This window comes from Lissotriton helveticus, chromosome 9 (assembly GCF_964261635.1).
Source record: "Lissotriton helveticus chromosome 9, aLisHel1.1, whole genome shotgun sequence".
Taxonomy (NCBI): Eukaryota; Metazoa; Chordata; class Amphibia; order Caudata; family Salamandridae; genus Lissotriton; species Lissotriton helveticus.
The window spans coordinates 557,076,308-557,089,402 of record NC_136070.1 but is presented as its reverse complement, the minus strand read 5'-3'; the positions used below and the strand labels follow the sequence as shown (position 1 = coordinate 557,089,402).

At 44.0% G+C, this 13,095-nt stretch overlaps 1 protein-coding gene across 1 annotated transcript in view; it reads left to right on the top strand.

The window, feature by feature from the left end:
* The first annotated feature begins 2,881 nt into the window (after positions 1-2,881).
* ATL3 (atlastin GTPase 3) overlaps positions 2,882-13,095 on the top strand; it is a 264,191-nt gene continuing 253,977 nt past the window's right edge. The window contains exon 1 of the mRNA XM_078660453.1: positions 2,882-3,130. The gene's annotated coding sequence lies outside the window, so the exon portion shown is untranslated. The remainder of the gene's footprint in view (positions 3,131-13,095) is intronic.

Below are 13,095 nucleotides of genomic sequence, written 5' to 3'. Positions count from 1 at the left end.
GATGCACCACCACCCACCAGCAAGGAAGATGTCAGGTCCTTTTTAGGTATGGCAGAATACTATAGTAAATTTGTGCAGCATTTTGCAACAAAGACACACCACATGAGACAATTAATGAGAGAAAAGACAGTGTTCTGCTGGACGGAAGAGGCACAAAGGGAGTTCGAAAGCATAAAGAAAGACGTCGTGGGAGCCATACCCCTGCAAGGATACGATCCCCAAGGAAATACTGTGCTCACGACAGACGCCAGCGATAAAGGATTGGGCGCTCTATTAATGCAGGACCGAGGACAAGGAGTGATGGAGACACTGAGTTTCGCGTCTCGCACACTGAGTGACACGGAAAGAAAGTTCAGTGTCATTGAAAAGGAAATGTTGGGCGTAGTGTGGGCAATGACAAGGTTCCGACAATTTCTGTGGGGTACCCGATTTCAGTTAAAGACGGACCATAAACCATTGGTGAAGGTACTTACCTCCAGTGGGCACGCCAGTGCCACCCCCAGGATTTCGAAAATGACTTTGAAGCTGCTGGAATTTAGATATGATGTTGAATATATTCCGGGCAGTCGGAACAAAGTGGCAGACTATTTGAGTAGGGCGGCAGCCATGGAACCCGGAGAAGAAGACAAAGTAGGCGGGGAGTAAATGGTAGCCCTGATGGAGGCCCAGGAGAAGGTCATTAGCATTCAGGAGTGGAATGAAGCCTATAAAGAAGATCTGGCCATGCAGGAAGTGAAAGAATGCATAGTAAATGGCTGGCCAGAAAAGAAACACCTTAGTGAAAATCTACGGAAGTACTACGAGGTCAGGGAAGAATTGTCAATGGACGATCAAGGAGTGTTCGTATACAGGGGGGACAAGGTCATTCCCCCAGCAGGCATAGTCCCAAAACTATTGGCGATACTTCATGAAGGTCATTTGGGGATCGGAAAGACAAAACTGCTGACTAAACAAGGATACTGGTGGCCAGGCATGGACCTGCAAGCTGAACGTTATGTCAGGGAATGCACACAGTGCCAAGGAGCGGACAAAACATTCAAGCGGCTAAGACCGGCACTGGGAAGATTTGACTCCCCAAAGAACCCGTGGGAAGAATTATCCATCGATATCCTAGGCCCGATCCTGGACGGACAAGGAACCCAAAAGTATGTGTGCGTCCTCATAGACAGATACTCGAAATGGCCCGAAGTGAAAGTGGAAGAAGTAATGGACACAGAGACAATTCTAAGGTTCTTGAGCGACACGTTTGTGAGAGAGGGCATTCCCAAATCCATCCTAAGCGACAACGGCCCTCAGTTTACCTCAGAAAAATGGACCAAATTCCTTGAAAGGAATGGCATCCTCTCCAAACACACCTCGATTTATCACCCGGCAGGAAATGGACTAGTAGAACGCTTCAACCGGGTGCTGATGGGGTCTGTGCAAGCGGCGATAACGAATGACAAGGACTGGGAGAAAGAAATATGGCAAATGATATGGGTGTACAGAATCACCACCACCGGAACAGGGTATAGCCCCTTCCAAATTTTGAGGGGCCGGGACCCCTTCACGAAGGACAACCGAGCGTGGAAGGAGTAAACAATAACCAGCAAATGGTCCCCCATAGTGGTTCAGGCGAACTTGGAGAAAGCACAAGCCGTCTACGCCAAATACTACAACATGCGAAGGAATGTGAGGGACACTGGACTAGAGGAAGGTGAATGGGTGCGAGTTAAGTTGGCGGTAATGCAAAGGAAGGGGGATAGCAAATATAGTAGACCCCTTCAGGTCCAGGAGGTGTATGACAGAGCCGCCTTGTTAAGTGATGGCAACGTATGGTCTCAAGACCGCATGGCGAGATGCTATAAAGTACTACAGTGTAGCCAAGGTGAGCTGGAGCCGGAAGGGGCGGAGGAGCCCAATGCAGGAAATGAAAGAATTGACTTGGAGATGGACATGGGAAGAGGAGAAGTCAACGAGGAGCAAGGCAACAGAGGTAGCCCCGGGACGGAGAAGGAGATGAATACAAGGAGGTCAATGGAGAGCCCAGCTGCACTGAATAATAGAGGAGGCGGCGAAGAGACTCATGAGAGGGAAGCCACGGCCACCCCGGTAAGACAGACCCGCAGGGGGAGAGCGGTGGTGAGACCATCCAGGTTCCAGGACTATGATATGAGCAGCGGACTGTAAGTTTCATGTTGTTCCATTGTTTGGAAAAAAGGGAGATATGTAGTGTCAGCGCTCTAGCTGACGCACGTCGCGTGATGACGCGACGCGCCTCCGGCCATTTTGTGGATGCGTGCGCATCCTCATTCGAGAGGCGCGAGTGCCGGAGCCCGGACGTTTCACCGGCTCGGCGCTCTCTGAAGCACTAAGTTAAATAAATAGCGCAATAACCTCACACTGTGTCCTGTCGTATTTGAGGACAAATAGCAACATTACAAAGACAGACTTGGATTATGTTTGTTTTGAATTAATTGTGAAAACATCGACTAAAAAGCTGCAATCACAATAAAGTAAATCGGAAATATTTGTAAATTAATCCAAAATGAGATGCAACTCTAATGGATTAAATGTCATATTTTTTCAGGCTAGAAAAATAGAATATTCTAATTGTTTTAGCTAACCTACGGGAGCAAAATATTAAGATTTGGATCCACCCTGCTTTTATAGTTAGCAGCAACAGAAACATAATTTCTTCTCTAAATTCAGTCTAGAAAAATAATACACACACGTATATAAGATTTACAGCTGGTTTCCTCAAGCCGTAGGTACCACGCTGGATATGGCACAGCGTGAAGCCAAGGCAACATTCCAGTGCTACAGTGAATTCTATGGCAATATCTGAAGTTCGTATTTACATCGGCGGTCGTACAGTTCTTCCGGGGTTGCGCACACTCACACTTCCGTGTTGGCTGCGGAGCGTGTTTTCTGACTCGTTACGTCACTTTCCTAACCAATTGAAAGCTCTATGGCGGCTCACACTCAACAGCTTCTCCAAGTACCGCCTCTCAGCCTGTCAGTTTGTGCAAAGTAGCTTTCCCATAGGATCGGCGTGCCTCACCTTTTGAAGTAGTTTTAAAGTCGAAGGCAGGGCAGAGGCAACCGTAATCGAAGTTTTCAGACCTTCCTTTTGAATTCAAGACAGGAGGTAAGCTCCGCGGTCGGGAACTCCTCTTCAGATTGTAGTGGTTTGGAGGGCACGCATGGTGTCGGAAGAAGACTTTTAATTTGGGTCGGAACTGGTGTTTGCAATACTGGCTGAGAACCAAAATGGGCCCTGATTCTGTTCTCGGCTCGTCCGGTCTTGTTTCCTTGAAGATCAGGGATTAAGACAAAATACATTTTTGGTGTTTTACGTTCCTACTTAGCCCTGTTTACGTCTTTCCTTGCTTTCTGGAACTTGAAGTTATATAATGGTGCACGCAGACGTCTGCAAGCCCCTTGAAACAAGGAAATACAATAAGCGAGATAGTCCCTCTTTGACCTGGGAGGGATGGGACCACTGTGTTTGTGCATTGAAACAGTACAGTATCCGTAAATGAAAAAGCAGCTGCAGCTTCTCTTATCTATATATTCCAAGTACTGTGTAAGCAGTGGCATTTTTCAGTTTGACTGAAGAGCATTTTTAGTTTGTGTATTTGGCATTTAAAATATCCTTACAAGGAGGATAGCTCACTGTTGTCAGCAGAGCTCTCGAATTTCAAGAATGGGTAATTCTGTCCTGTTTTTTGCATCCTTGGATCTGTATCCATAATGTATAAATGAATGTGCAACACAGAACTACAAAACCTAGCATATAATGAAAAACTGTACTGAGTTAGTAGTCACGCACTGAACTGGTAAACTTGAGAGCTCTGTGATAGTACACCTTACAAAATGCTCTAACTTTACAGTTTGAGAAAAGTAAACACCAATCTCCTTGTTATAAAAAAAAAAGCAGCAATTTGTCGGGACAGCCTGACATTTGAATTCTGTCTTTGAACACACTACAGCTGTGTCAAGACAAAAGCAAAATTACAGGAATCTCTATTGCTCATTCACCTTCTGAACTCAAGCATGGTTGTTTTGGAGGTGCTGCAGCACTCCCTACTTCTAGCGCGTCTGGTGAGCACTTCACCCCATATCATTATGTCAGCGTTTCCAGCCCTGAACTTTTGTGTGATCAGGTAATGCATTCTTTGTGCCATAGATTTACTGTGCTTTCATTGACGAACTAAATAGCTGCCAAGTTTCAGGTTGCTTATGTGTGACATTACCATAGTTTAAATGCATTTATTTGTGACATTCCATGCTTTATGTGTGACACTATGCGTAAAACATATTTTTGATTTAAAACCATGAAGGAAAATCCCAGTATAGATAAATATTCCTGTACTTTTAAGATAAATAATAGTGTACGTTTAATAAAGAAGGGTCCAGGTTTAGTATAGTCTCTTGAAAAATGTGGAACATAAGCTGAAAGTCAAAGTATGCGAATACTCAAGTTATTTGAATAGTCTTAAATGGTTTGAGTTTCGTGCTTGAAAATCAACAGTTTTGTACATTATTTAGACTTAATACATTTTGCTTCAAATTGTTGGAGGTTGTCTACAATCTTTTAGGGTAGTGGTGCACATTTTGCAAACCTATTTAAGGCATTTTTAATGTTGATTACAATTCTATATTTTTAGAGCTGTCCTACTAAACAATACGTCATATAATATGGCACATTTTACAGGTCACCCTTAAGGATCAGATGTCAAATTTGGGATTAAATAGTATATGGAAGGACTCTAGAAAACAGGGTAAATTATTACAATGATAATTCCGAGTTACTTTGTACGTAGGAGATTTGACTTTTTTTTTTTCTTTGGACCGTTAAGAATTTTGTCACGGAATCATTTACCTACGTCAGGTTTTCTACCTCATGTAGACTTTTCACAAATCAGCACCCATCCAAGGAAACCTTTGGCCAGGACGCAGGAGAAAATACTACTGACTGTCGCGCACAATAGGCAACCCAAGAGATGAGAAAGAGGTGCATTCTGGATGGCAATGTTTGCAACGCCCCAGCTTTTTAACGGATGAATGTTCTCAACAATTCAAAGCAGTGTGTCAGACAGATTTGGGAACAGGGCAAGCAAGGGCAGTCTTCATGCCAATACAGAGGTTCTTTTTTTTTTTTTCTACGTGCAGGTGAATCAAGGTCTAATGCATTCACTGTAGGGGCCTGTGTTTGACCTCATGGTCACAGGTTCAAATACCAGTGGGTTCATTCAACCTTTCATCCTCATGAACTCGATAAAACGAGTAACACTGAGTTGGGTAACAATAAACATCTGTTATTCAGCGCCAAGATGCCCTTCGTGGTGAATGTGCGCTTTACCAAATACACGTTATGTTTTATGTTATGTTGTAATAATTCTAAGACAGCAATGGTATTCAGCATACGCTGCTGACGTTCCTGGAGGAGAAAGTGGCTGCGCCAACACGAAGCATGGGCTTAGACAGCACCCATTTCAGTGCTTTCAAGGATGATACAACACAGAAGAGATCCAATCAGGGTCCAGGCAAACTCGAAGGCTGGGCCATCACTACACTTCACCAAAGGAAAAACGTAAAGTGAAAGAGGCTGCAATCAAACAGTTAGAAAGTGAACCCGCTGTTGGGTTGATCAGCTGATTTGTATGAGAATTTTGGGATACAAAAGGGGGTGGTGATGGACGGAGCATCTGAACCAATCAAACACTCACACCCAGTCAACAGATCTGGGTTTAATCCATCACCGTTCTTTAACCCACTCTGCCATCCCAGTTCAGACATGGCCATATGCAAATCAGTCTGAGCCTGTGCCTCATGGGAACATTGGGACCCTGTGGTAAAGCGCCGAAATTCCCAGAATGCGTTAGTCTAACCCTTGATGAATGGCACTTTGCAGGGCTTTAATTAGACTAACACATCTGAAATGTTCCGGTCTGTAGACAGTGCCCTCAATGATCTGGACTGAGGTGGTCGTCCTATACTGTAGTCGTATTATTTCATTATTGAGTCACTTTGCCATGCAGGACTGCCAGGAAAATAAATTCACCTTCTTGGTACCAATTCAACACCTGCATATAGTGATCATTAATTGGAAGGTGAACAGTTAACGGTGGCAGATGTTCTGCCACTGCTCTGCACCCCATGTTGGCAGCTGAATCACGTAATTCCAGTGGCCCTGCAGTTACATTGCTGATAGAGCATGCAGATAAGCATTTACAACTTCCTTCACCTCATAAAAAGAACAGATACAGTATGTGCAGAAGCAATTCAAATTTACTTTAGAGTAACAGTAACAGGACCATTCTAGTACAGGCAGCAGCAGTGTGAACTTCCCTTACCGTATAAATATTTGACAACACAAGTGGGTTGTCAGGAGAGAACAATTGTCTGGCAGGTCTTGAAAAAAAAATGAAAAATTTTACCAAACCTGCAGGTCTAGTAACTTGAATAAGTTATTCAACCTAACTGTAATGCTCTTGTTCCACAGACTGGCCCCAAGTTGTGTGATCCTGGGCAAATATTTATTTCAACTAGCCGCCTTTTTCTTCATTATCACATACAAAAAACTCTTTTGTTTAATTTAATAGCCCAAAACTTTGTTCCATGCTTAATACCCCATGCATGACCCCTGACTTGTCTTTTAGTTCACTACCATCATTGTTATTGGGGCGAGGTCAGAAATGTTTTAGTTTGTGTTTAAAAACTCTCACATTTAATAAATATATTATTAAACCACAATGAGGTAGCACACTGTCATTTACAGTCTGCATATTTTCCATTGAAATAGCCACAAAGTGTCCCACTGACGTGCAGTTTTACTGACAAAACAATGTAGCATACAAATAATAATATTTTGAAATTGGTTTTCTGCAAATATTTATCATCTGCACATCACCAAGTCAAGTGTTCTGATTTGTTTCTATCCTCTTAAAATCTAATTTCCGTCACACTTCTGAGTTACAAAAAATGTGTTTTCCTAATTGCTGGTATATTTCAAAACATTTGTACTGTTCATTTATAATCTGTACAATTTGTGTTAAAAAAATGAACATCCTAAAACATTTAGGTTCACACCTGCTGTACCTCAGCACAATTGCATTTTACAAAATCTTCTAACTTTGCAGTCATCGGAAGAGATCTTCAATCTCTAGGATCAAATAAACCGCATTTAGTAAGAAGGCATAAGCTGACATTTGACATCTGTCTTTAAAAACGCAGCAAATGTGACAACATAAAAACAAGATTTAAAGGCATCTTTATTGCTCATTCACTTTCTGAATGAACAGAACACCTGTACTTTGCCAGCTCGAGCTCTCTTGCCAGAACGGGCCAGTTGACCCTAAAAATAACTTGTCCTGATAAAAGCTGAATCCGCTATAGCGAGTATGCCGCTCGGACGGAGAGACGCTTCTGAGACGCTCTTGCTGCTAGACCTCCCAGGGTCACAAACCTTTGCTCACCTTCCACGCCGATTTGGGGCTGATTATTGGACCTGCGGGACTGCGAGGACCAGGGTTCACAGCGGCGAGTCACCGGCCGCACCTGGGTCCTCTTCCCGCCCCGCCTCCTTGTACTTCATAGCGTCTCGCGGCCCCCGCTTCGCGGGCGCCGCTCGGATGGAGTGACGCTTCTGAGACGCTCTTGCTGCTAGACCTCCCAGGGTCACAAACCTTTGCTCACCTTCCACGCCGATTTGGGGCTGATTATTGGACCTGCGGGACTGCGAGGACCAGGGTTCACAGCGGCGAGTCACTGGCCGCACCTGGGTCCTCTTCCCGTCTCCACTTCACTACTTAATCACGCCCATTTACGCGTCACGCGCGCCGGGCTAAGCCCGGTCAAAGGGCGGGCCATCTGAGGCCGTCCGAGGACGATCGAGGCCGTCCGAGGACGATCGAGGCCGGGCTGGGCCACCCCACTTTCAATATTTGGTATTGTGTAGTGTCTAATTTGTGAACATACTGCTTGAGAACCGTTGTGTGTTACTTTCCCTGTTAGTGCAAGTGACGTTTAATAATTTAATACGATGGCTTTGCGCTCAGGGAGAGGTAGAAAGGTGACCCTCAACACTAATGGTGGAGCAGCCACTGGGACTTTGGACAATTTCATTAAACCGGCGACTGGGATTTTAGAAAAGGAAATAGCGCTTATAGAAAAACGCCTGTCTATAGATCTCTTAACAGGGAAGCGTTCCTCTTTGGGCATGATTGGGTCAGCGGCAACCCCAGAACACCGTAGAGGAAATGACCCTTTGGTTATCGCTAGCCTGATCTCTTGCTCCCTGTTGGCGGGACCTGATGACTCAGTGGCTTGCTCTGTCTTAAGCTTAACGCCATCTAGTATTGCATCAAGTGGCTCTAGCCGTAGAGTCTCTGATTTATCGCCAATACAAAGACCCATCGCGAAAGAAAAAAGCCAGGTGTTGGGGGCAGGGTAAAATCCAGCTGTCCCATTAAAAATAAGCAAAAGGAAAAGAGGGGGTGGGCATAGGAAGGGTGGCTGTGCAAAATTATCAAAAATGCTAAATATGAGTGATGTCCCAGCGGTTGTAGCCCAGTCTCCCAGCTTGAGCGGTGCACCTCTTGATGTTGCCCGACCTCCCATTCAAAATAACACAAACGAGGAACTTTTTGCCAAAATGGAAATACTAATGAAGTCATTGTTATTGCCCTTAGTGGAAAGAGCAAAGCAAATTAATTCAAAGCTCGATCAAATAGAAAAGCTAGTAATAGTAAACACCTCTACGCTTGAGGTGTTGGTAAAGGCTGCGACGAGCAAAAGTACTAAAGCCCCTACTTTCAAGGCACCAGGACCTTTAAAGTCTACCGGAGCTATGCAATTGCCCCCTTCCTTTTCGGTTAACCGGAATCCTCAAATAGTTCCTGAGAAAAACCATATAGCGGCTATAGGCGATCGGGGTACTGGGGCAGGTATGGCGGTTGCTCCCAAATTGGCACCTCATCTTAAACCAGTGGAAAGCCAGGCAAAGGGGCGTGTATCTTTAGCAAATGAAGACTCTGTAAAGAGGGTCCCATTCGTAAACCTTCCCCCTGAATCTGTTCCATTTACAATTATATTGACGGGGGTACCAGTTATTAGGCCCGAATCATCTGAATCGCATAGAGAGCTAAGGAACAAAGTCATCTTTTGGCTTAATAAAAATAGGAGACTTCCCCCCTACTGCTAATACAGAGATTTTAAATGTCAGACGGGTGGCCTGGGTGGGACCCAGTTCCAAGGATCTTGAGGGTGACTGTATTATTATCAACTTCAGAGATCCATGGGTGGTTGATCACATCCGGCGAGAACCAAGGTTTGGCAGACTGGGTGATATCCAATCATTAGGCTTAGATTATTTGTACCCCTATGTGAATTGTGGTGCACCTTGTCCAATATTTAATCAACGTAGGGGGGGACTCTTCTGTGATAATCAACTAGATTGGGCGGCGCAATATTTGCCACTTAGAAATAGGTTTGATCCACTGATGAGGTTGGAGGGGGTGGATTGACAACCGAAAGTCTCCACCTGGGATACAGAGGCTGATGAAATAGGTGGGGTTGTAATGTTGGCAAGGGAACGGTCAGTCGAAGGACCAGCAGGGACTGGAATGGTGGTTGGTAGAATTATAAATCCACGTGTTACACCACTGATGGACCGCTATGTTGTAGGCCAAGGTGGGGGTGATGATATAACTGGAAATAAGCACTACACAATGTGTAGAAAGCACACAGCGAGAGTCATTAAGTAACCAATTGGACGGGTGTGCTTTCCGTTTGATCTCATGGAATATAGCAAGCCTTTCACGTAGGTTACAGGACGAGGTATGGATAAAATACGTAGAAAGTTTTGACATTATCTGTTTCCAGGAAACTTGGAGCAGAAATGATCAGAGCTTGGATGGTTTTCAATCTTTTAAGGTACATACTGAATCCTCAGCAGCGGGAAGGGCAAAGGGCGGATTAATGACCGCTATTTTTGTAAAGTATAATACCGTGAAAAGATTGAGGTTAGTGGATTCTCCCTAGTATTGGCTGCTTTTAGTTGTGAATTTATTTCCAGTCCCTTTGATTTTGATTAATTGGTATTATAACATCTTTGATCCCCATGCCACATTTGTTATCGATAAACTACAGGAGGAGATAGCTAAAGCGACTAATAGTTCCTCTTCTATGTTTAATATGTGGGTAGGAGATTTCAATTGTGCCTTATGTAAATTTAGTGGGTATGGGGCATTTGGCCTGGTAGACAACAATGACCAACCATTGGCACATTTTAAGCATTCACCTCAAGGTGATGCTTTGAATAATATCATCGTAATAAATGATCTTTGCATTTTGGATATGGCATCTTTTTCCAAATCACTGCCAATACCAACTTTTCTAGGTACTAGGGGTGAAATGAGTGTAATTGACTTTGCTATGGTCTCTAGTAGATATACACATTTTGTCGATAATTTTCAGATAGAAGTGAACCCTGCAAGTGACCATAACCCTTTAGTCCTGAACTTGTGTCCCATGATTGAGAGGAATCAGACCCGTGCACAGCCAATGAAATACAGCCAGAACCAAGGCGTAACTTTGAAGTGGGACAGGGTGGACGGAAAAAAGTTGGAGGAAGAGATCTTTAAAGCAAATAGCTCAAAGATAGATATTTGCTTAACGCCTACCGCAGAGCCCGAAACAGTAATTAAGAATTTTGAGGTGCTTTGTGGAAATGTGGCAGGGCACCTACTTAAAAGGGTGGGCGATAGAAAACGAAGGGAGCATAAATGGTTTGATGCTGCATGTTCTGCAGCACAAACGTTATTAACAAAGGCATTGCACCAAGTACCGCGGGATAAGGAGTTGGTCAAAAGTGCAAGGAAAGTATACAAGGATACCATTTTTAAGCGGAAACTAGATCTAAACAAGCATTTGCAATGCAATAGGTCTCGCATTAGGAAAGTTTGAGCTATTGGTATTGTAACTGACAATTTTTTTATTTATGTGTTGGTTTTGAAAATAGCGAAATTAATAGCTTTGTCATTTACAATGTCAATAGTTATACCTTTCGCAAATGTGACACCTATAGCATTTGTAATGCAATATGTGTTGTATTTACGTGAGTTAGATGTATTAATATTACAAATAACAATGTTTTTTATTTCTTTTAAATAATTAATACTTAAATAAAGTTATTGTAATTTATAATGGCAATAGCTTAACTTTTGTAAATAACTTTTGTGAAGATTATGTTCAGTGTATTTTATTGTGACGAAAATCCAAGAACAGAAGTGAAATATTAACTTTTTTTGTGACATTTGTAATAAAGCTTGAAACATTGAGAGAACATATTTGAACCAGTTGTTGTTGAATGGTTGCACAGATTGATTCTGTGGTGGCGCTGAGTGATGTTGTTGTGGTGACGAATGGGGGCTAATGTGTGAGGGGGCAGTGTGTGAGGGGGAAGTGTGTGAGAGGGCAGTGTGTGAGGGTGCGGGGTGTGATTGTGCTGTGTGCCCTAAAGTAGTGTGAGTGGGCAGAGTGTGAGTGGGCAGAGTGTGAGTGGGCAGTGTGTAAGGGGGCAGCCCTATAATACTGAGGTCTAAAGTAACTATTGTTTAGATGTACTACAGTTTATTTATAGTAGTAATTATTAGTTATTTATATTATCAAATACTTAACATTATGTTAGGACTGTCCAAAATAATATTTCAGCCCAATACTTTTCTATAGCGAGTTTTATTGGAGCCTCTTTACAACGTTGGCACGTTTAGCTATCAACAGTGCCCGACCCCTTCTCTTGTGCAGTGATCTCACCAGCATGCCAATTATTGAAAAGGAAGCCTCGTCACCACTGCAAACATCCGACAATTTCTATGCCAACTACCATCCAAGAGACATGTGACGCATCACAGACTTGCAGTACAGGCTAGCATTCAGCTACTCCAGAAGAGGGAACCCCTGTATCCGACTAACATGACAGCAGGACCTCGGGACACTTAATGACAGCTGTGGAATCTTACATCCGATTACAAAAGAGGAAGTAGTTGTGGTGCTTTAGACCCACTTCAGTTACATTTTTTCTTATTAAGTACCCAATGCATGTGTAACATCGTAAGCCAGGTCTGCCATGCATTGCATCTCACCTCCTTAATACGCGTGAGCCGGAGCTCACGCCCCCCACTTGCAGTCTTCGTCCGGCCAGTACTTCGCAGCGCTAGAGCGCGGCCCAGAGGCCTCCTCTGTCCTTGGGCCCCTGCACTCACATCCACGGAGCACAGCGCAGCAGCAGTTTCAGGACACGTTTCCAGGTACATTCCTCCCTATTCCTCTATCAGTCACCCCCGCCCCAAACCGGGAGCGCAAATGGTGTCTGAGGAGAAAGTTGCGTAAGCGGAATGGAGACCTTACGCATTTGAACTACACTGCTTTCTAAACACCTGTACATCTTGAAAATACATACATGTAATGTGACTGTGTACCGCTTACATTTATAACCTTTGTCTATGTGCATAAAAACACAGGGTTCCACATAGTAATAACACCGCTGGCAGTCCTGCCATCGTGACATTTTTCCGTGATCCTTTTTCAAAACAGCCACGGGCACAGTGATAGTTCTCCCGCTGGCAGGGCCGCTTTCAGCACGGCACTACAAATCCATCCGTAATTACTCGGAGAATGCTGCTTTCACCTCTTCTTGCAGCGCGTTTTAAATTCCAGGCCTTTTGTTTGTTAATATAAAAATACACAGGCACCTACCAGTGCTGACATCAGCTGATTCGTGCATCAGGTGCCGGTACTGGCATCTCCCTTCCCAATGCACGGGAATTCCTGTTTTTACTTCCGGGAGAGGGCATAGCAGGGGCAATTGGAGTGCGCGGTCTGGCATAGAAAAGAAAAACCCTGCACCGACAGCTATCTTATAAACCAATCTGCACTGGCAGGGGGGGGGGGTGTGGGGGGGAGGAGAGATGGGAGGTGGTAGCAGGAAGTTAGAGGTAGTAGGGTGGGCATGGATAAAAAAGGCTGCCGCATTAAAAGCACACACAAAACTCGAGGCACTTGTCTTTATGTTCAAACGGCTTGGAGTGTTTGTCATCACAGATTAGT